This window comes from Rhincodon typus, chromosome 17, assembly GCF_021869965.1.
Source record: "Rhincodon typus isolate 14 chromosome 17, sRhiTyp1.1, whole genome shotgun sequence".
NCBI lineage: Eukaryota > Metazoa > Chordata > Chondrichthyes > Orectolobiformes > Rhincodontidae > Rhincodon > Rhincodon typus.
Window position 1 is genome coordinate 5,860,887 of NC_063348.1, and position 6,374 is coordinate 5,867,260.

Below are 6,374 nucleotides of genomic sequence, written 5' to 3' on the forward strand. Positions count from 1 at the left end.
GGCCTAGACCCTTCTTCTGAAGAAGGGTCTAGGCCCGAAACATCAGCCTTCCTGCTCCTCTGATGCTGCATGTCCTGCTGTGTTCATCCAGCTCTACACCTTGTTATCTCAGATTCTCCAGCATCTGCAGTTCCTACTATCTCTCCCAGTCAACCAGATCCTGGTTTTGCACCTCCCCCCTACCCTTTTGTGAGCCATCTGATAATCATTTTCAGTGATGCAACCTTCCACAATTTGAAGTATTGTTGCCAATGAGCTGTATGGGGAGGCGCAATTAGTTTGCTCGTCAGTCTCATTTAAATGAAGCCTGAGATCCAGCATCAAACACAGGAATCTTGGGATATGAGTTTTGCTAGCAAGGCCATGCCAAATTACTCCAGAGAAGATGCTGGTGGGAGGCTTCATGAACTATTGCAGTCCATGTGGCGCCGGTACACCCACAAAGCTGTAAGGGAGAGAGTTCCAGAATTTCATCAGTCATCAAAGTCAGGATGGTTAGTGACTTGGAGTGGAAAGTGTAGGTGGTGGTGTTCCCACACACCTGCTGTACTTGTCTTTCTAGATAGCAAAGGTCACAGGTTTGGATGGTGTTGTGGAAGGAGCCTTGTTGAGTTGCTGTACCTGGACCTGTTCAGTGGATTCATGAAGGAGGTTTAGATGAAGCAGGTCAATCTTGGATGTCTGGAGAGTAGTATGAGAGTGAAAAAGCAATGTTGTGTCAAATGAAATTGACACCAGCCTCAAAGCCCACACTAAAGTAACTCCATACCCCAGTCTCTCTGCACAACCTGGAGGCAGCGATTTCAATTCAGAAGACAATTCCTGTTTACAGTGATAATAATCAATGCCAAGAAGAATGAAGCTGTTAAGCCTGCCGAGTGATGTTCTGTGACCTGTTTGATGTGAACAGAAAATTGTTCAACACTGAAAAAGTCTTCAGTAAGCTGAAGGAGCCTGACACAAGAGCCAAGATTGTTTTGCTGGCTGCAGACAGTGTTAATGAAATGCTGGTATTGGTGTGGAGTATGGAGACCCATGTAAAGAAGGATGATCAGAAACAGAAGTTGCTGGAAAAGCTCAGCAGATCTGGCAGCATCTGTGAAAAAAAAATCAGAGTTGACGTTTCAGGTCCGGTGACCCTTCCTCAGGACATTCTATCAGAACGTCCTGATGAAAGGTGTAAACCTGAAACATCGACTTACCTGCTCCTCTAATGCTGCCTGACCCGCTGTGTTCCTCCAGCTCCATATTTTATGGACGATGTACAATGGTACACCTTTCCGTGCCATCTGAATTCATGGCACTCCTTGTCTTCTATTAATGAAAGGCCTCCAATCAAATCTAATGCCCATGGAGAATCAACTACAGTTCAATAGTGCCAATAAAAGTTTCTGCTAAAGTATACAACAGCTCACATTCAACCAAACAAGGGCACAGTCTCCAACTTCTGCATCAACAATAGTTCATCTGAGGGCAAGCAATGATTTATACTTGGAGAGCATTATCATTGCATTATATTGTAATGTGATTTTAACAGGCTGTATTATCAGCAGTAGCAAGGTTAATGACCGTAATGCACATCTTTAGCACTATAGCACTCAGAACTCACTTCCACAGTTATGTTGCAGCAGACAGGAAATAGGCAGTAAATAGGCTCTAAATTGAACTCACTAATTACTGATCAGTAACATTCCTAACACTGCAGACATTAGGCTTAATTCTGATAGCAATTTTATGCCTAGAATTCCACATTATAAACAAAAAAAACAATAGACTTCAAATCCAATACATCAGGACAGGGCAGAGCTATGATAGATTGTGATGCAAAGCATCCTCGAATGGGTCAAATGCAACCAAACCTTCAGTGTAATACTGAGGGAAGACTGAACTGGAATTTGCTTCACCCATTGCTTGATGTAGGCTGTCTTCTAAGGTGGGTGTTAAAGATCTCATGGCATTTTTCAAATAAGAGTAGAAAGGTTCTCCTAGTTTACTGGTCAATGCTTAGCTCCCAGCCAATTTTGTTAAAAACAGATGATCTGGTGATTATCACATGGCTGTTGATGAGAGCTTGCCGTGAGTGAGTTGGAAATCGCATTACAACTGTGTTCACTTCTAAAATACTTAATTGATTGCGAAGGCGAAGATATTTAGTTTTAGGTCGGCCTGAGGTGGGCCTTAGGTCATGAAAGATGTTACATAAATGCAAAGCTTCTTTCTCATGCCATGTTTATTTGGCAAGTCATAGAACATTGAACATAGAACATAGAACGTAGATCAGTACAGCACAGTACAGGCCCTTCGGCCCACAATGTTGTGCCAAACTTTTACCCTAAACTTAAGGTCTATCTAACCTCCACCGCTACTTTATACTATCATGCATATGCCTATCTAATAGCCGCTTAAATGCCCCTAATGAAGCTGACTCTACTAACCTTTCCAGCAATGCATTCCACGCCCCTACCACTCTCTGAGTAAAGAACCTACCTCTGACGTCTTCCCTATATCTACCTCCACTCACTTTAAAACTATGCCCCCTCATAATAGCTACCCCCACCCTAGGAAAAAGTCTCTGGCTGTCCACTCTATCTATACCTCTGATCGTTTTGTACACCTCTATCAAGTCACCTCTCATCCTTCGTCGTTCTGAAGAGAAAAGCCCTAGCTCTCTCAACTTTTCCTCGTAAGACCTTCTCTCCATTCCAGGCAACATCCTGGTAAATTTCCTCTGCACCTTTTCCAACGCCTCCACATCTTTCCTGTAATGAGGCGACCAGAACTGGACACAATACTCCAGATGTGGCCGAAGCAGAGTTTTGTATAGCGGGAGCATAACTTCACGGCTCTTGAACTCAATCCCTCTATTAATGAAAGCTAACATACCATACGCCTTCTTAACAACTCTTAAAGAATATTGATTAGGAGTGCAAACTTCTGCAGAGCAACTAGTATTTCAGGAACCATTCAGCATGGATGGACTTGGTATTGCATTACCAACGGATGCTTCACTCATTGGAAATGCCTGTCGGAAAACTGAAGGCAGGTTCCTATGATACATCTATTCCATCAGGAGAGGTCACCAATTGTAAATGCCAATTTATAAAGTTAGACAGATTGTACGGAAGAGATAAGGATTCTTAGAAAATAGCCAACAAGTGTTCTGGAGCAAACCAATCGACTGTAGCATTTGTCGGACTCCTAGTTTCTCATGCATTTAGCCTCATATACTTGTACTATTTAATTCAGGTAAAGAAATAGGCTGAAATCTTGAAAGGTGCCAACTTCTGAGCACTTTACACCAAATCCGAAACCATGTGGTAAATAACTGCACAACAGACAACAGGATCAGAGCTTGAGGCCTCACACTTCTTTTGCAAATGATGCAAATCTATTGAAATTTCTAACAAAACCTTTAACTCACGACGCGTGGAGGTGGGAGGAAAATGATATTCCAATGTATGTTGGCCAGCAGGCTACAGGATTTAACTATATAAAGTGAAAATGTGAGCAAAAGGGATATTCAGGTGCCAAAATAGTTAGGATTAAACCATGCATTCGAATGGTGGTGTAATAAACATTATAATGAATTCACCATTCAATGTCCTTCAATAGTTTTACTTTCATCAAAATATCTGCACTTGATATTATCCTTACATCACAACATCACTTTAAAAATCTCCTTGACATGAACTGAAGATGCTAGTGTTTACAATCTGTCCCTTTATACTACTGTGTTGCCATGATCCCATCCATGATGTTGGAGACAGCTCTGTAGTATAAATGTTCCAGCATTCTTGTTTCAGAAGCACCGATAACCTTCTCAAGTGTAGATTTCTCTGATGCCACCAGGTGCCAGTGAGGGCAAAACCAAACAATTCCCATTGGTGGGACTTAATTCTGTTTGTGTGTGGACTGAAGTCCCAGCCCATTTATAGAAGCAAGCATTGTGCATACACTGCTCTTCCCCACCTTGAATAATGTTTTCTAACATACTGGAAAAATCTCAGGTGCTAGATTAATACATAAATGTGCAAATGAGGGGAGCTCTGGCTAAATTACTGAACAACTTCGCATGGCAGGGATACAGCAATATAAAAGAGGCAGTAGATAGCAAGTTGGATTAGATGCCACCAGAGCAACTGAAAAACAACAGCGTATGCCCAGTAATTATAGATTGCCCTGTATAATTACTGCATCACACACGGCCCAGTAAAAGCAGAATTACACAGCAACAGGGAGTCAGAAAGATGACAGTGACTCATGAGCTATGGTGCCTGACGTCACGTGATTTATGCATTTTCTATTGCTGTTGATAATTAATAAACACAACTTCAATTCATATGCAGAAATGGACAGAGCTCGTCCAGATCCTCACCCCAAGTGTTCAGTCTTCTTGCGTGAGCTTTGAGAGCACGTGTTCATGAAATTGAGGAGGAGAATGATTTTGCAAGCAATCGCAATGCTGTTATTGTCCGACTTGAGAAGGCAGAGACAGTCTGACATTTCACCCAAGACAGAAGTTGCTGCTATTTGAAATTGGGCAAGCCAGTTTCTGAGCAGTAAACTATTGAAAATATTATGGCACAGAAGTAAACCATAGTGTCTGTGGCCCATGATGTCTATCTGCGGCAAAAATTCACAATCAATCGATTAACAGCACATAAACATTAGAGATTTTTAACACTGCAAGGATTTATTGAAGAACAAAGAAGTTACATTTACTGGTCTTGCTAAAACGTGTGAAAGTGTTTCACGACAATGATTATCAATCAAAACTTGACAAGACACGTAGAGAGATATTAAATATGAAAGGTAACTTACCATAAGTAGTTGAATTGATTTCTCTTTTCACAGATGTTGTCTGACAGCTGCTGAGGTTTTATCCAACTTTTTCAGTTTTTTATTAAGGAAATACTACGATGGGGGTGGGGGGAGGTGACCCAAAGAAGCAGGTTGCAATGAACATCTTAAAGGAGGAGAGAGAGGTAAAGTGACAGAGGAGTCCAGGGAAGGAATTCAAAAGCTTAGGGCCTAAGTAGCTGAAGGTGCAGTCTTCAATGATGGCTTTAAGCAAACCAGAGTTAGTTTGAGTGCAATGGTCTTGAATAATTGGAGAAGAACTCAAGAGATAGGTGGATTTGAGATTTTTAAACAACGTGGAGAGCATTCAAATCAAGCCGTTGCCAGACAAGGAACTAATGTCGGTTGGTATTAAAGGGAGAAAGGGATGTCACGTTAATGAATACGCAGCCAGCAGAGCGGAGTGGGCAAGCCAGAATTGAATTTTGATAGTCAAGCATAGAAGTGACAACAACACAGATGAAGTTTTCAGTAAGCTGATGAGCTGAGGCAAGGATGGAGACTTTCGATGTTATCTTGGTGGATGTAAGTAGTCTTGGTGATCGAGATGCTGGATTCAACTCAGGGTCAAAAAGAGTGCCAAGGTTGTGGTTAGACAGTGGCCTGATAGAGAAGTGGAGTCCCTGACTAGTGGCAAGGTCTGAATAGCGGAGTGACCAATCATTACATAATGTTCTTTATTGTGTCTGTTGGTCCTAATCCCTTTAGGAGGCCTTTTGACTCCAAATCAAAACACAAACAGATTCTAAATAATGTGTCACATCTAACATGCATTGTCTGACCTAAAATGTCACCTCTTCTTTACACTGATAAAACCTTTAGTTCTCTCAGGACAGCGACTTGAAAGGAATCCAGGGATTTACATATACATAGTAATCAATTAAAACCTTCTAACTGCTTAGAGATTTAACAGCATCTTAGTTTTGTTTATTACATCCTCACCAGTGTTGTGACCCTTTGATCTTTTACTCAGAAATTCTGTGGAGAGATACTACCTCTCTCACTAACATCTGAAGAAGGAGTGAGGCTCCGAAAGCTTGTGGTTTCAAATAAACCTGTTGGACTGTAACCTGGTGTCTTGTGATTTCTGATCTTGTCCACTCCAGTCCAACATCGGCACCTCCACATCCTTATTTTGAGGACAACCTATGGGAGACAGAGCCAAGGAGTTTCCTGAGATAACACAGTGTGGAGCTGGAGGAACACAGCAGGCCAGGCAGCATCAGAGGAGCAGGAAAGTTGACATTTTGGGTCAGGCCCGAAATGTCAGCTTTCCTGTTCCTCTGATGCTGCCTGGCCTGCTGTGTTCTTCCAGCTCCACACTGTGATATCTCTGACTCCAGCATCTGCAGTTTCTGCTATCTCCAAGGAGTATCCTCTTGCCTTTGCTTCTATTCTTTGGTGAGCGTGTGTACTGTGGCCATTGGTCACCGGTGGGAGTTATGATTAATAGTGCTCTCTCGCTCAAGTCCTGATGGTCAGTACCGTTCTCCAAACATTTCCCTGATGGTCAA